The sequence below is a fragment of the Ochotona curzoniae genome, unplaced genomic scaffold, assembly GCF_017591425.1.
Source record: "Ochotona curzoniae isolate NIBS_2020 unplaced genomic scaffold, NIBS_Ocur_1.0 scaffold_3835, whole genome shotgun sequence".
In the NCBI taxonomy this organism is placed as follows: Eukaryota; Metazoa; Chordata; class Mammalia; order Lagomorpha; family Ochotonidae; genus Ochotona; species Ochotona curzoniae.
This window is the reverse complement of record NW_024467114.1, coordinates 6,135,678-6,136,476: the sequence shown is the minus strand read 5'-3', so window position 1 is coordinate 6,136,476 and position 799 is coordinate 6,135,678.

The following is a 799-nucleotide window of genomic DNA, read 5'->3' as shown; positions in this document are numbered from 1 at the left end:
CTTCCAGTTCTTTCTTCCAAAAGCCTGAAAGCGCAATGATTAGACTGGGCTGAAGCCAGGAGCTGGAAACAATCCTGGTGTGCCCCATGAGTAAGAAGCCATCAAGTACTGCCTCCCAGTATGTATGTTAGTAGGAAGCTGGAATTAGGAGCAGAATCCAGGCCCTCCAAAACCAGACACAGGCGTCCTACAAAGTATCTTAACTGGGGGGGGGGGGGGGGGCAGCATGATGGCTCAATTGACTAACTCTCCCCTCAGTAAAAACCAGGATCTCATATGGGAGCCTGTTTGTGTCCCAGCTGCTCCACTTCCCATCCAGTTCCCTGCTTGTAACCTGGGAAAGCAGTAGAGGAGGGCCCAAAGCTTTGGCACCTTGCACCCCTGAGCGAGACCCAGAAGAAACCCTTGACTTTGGATCGGCTCGGTCCCGACCATTTGGGCTGCAAACCAGTAGATGGAAGATCTTTCTCTCTGTCTCTCCTTTTCTCCATAAATCTGCCTTTTCAAGAAAAAAAAAATCGTTAAAAAAATAGAAGTATCTTAACGGCCATGCCAAATGTCTGTGCAACAATTTTTGAATCATCTCTATTCCAGATTAAACAGAACTCCCACCAGACTTTTCCTGTTCATAGTCTTCTGATGAATATTCTATCTTTGTAATTTTTTCAATGAATTTTTTTAGTGTTTAATTTGCACTTATTTAATTGAAAGAGCAAGAAAGAGAAAGAGATCTTCCATTCACTAAGTGGCTGCCAAAGTTTGCATGAATTTGAATGAGAGGGGGTTGAAATCAAAGGTA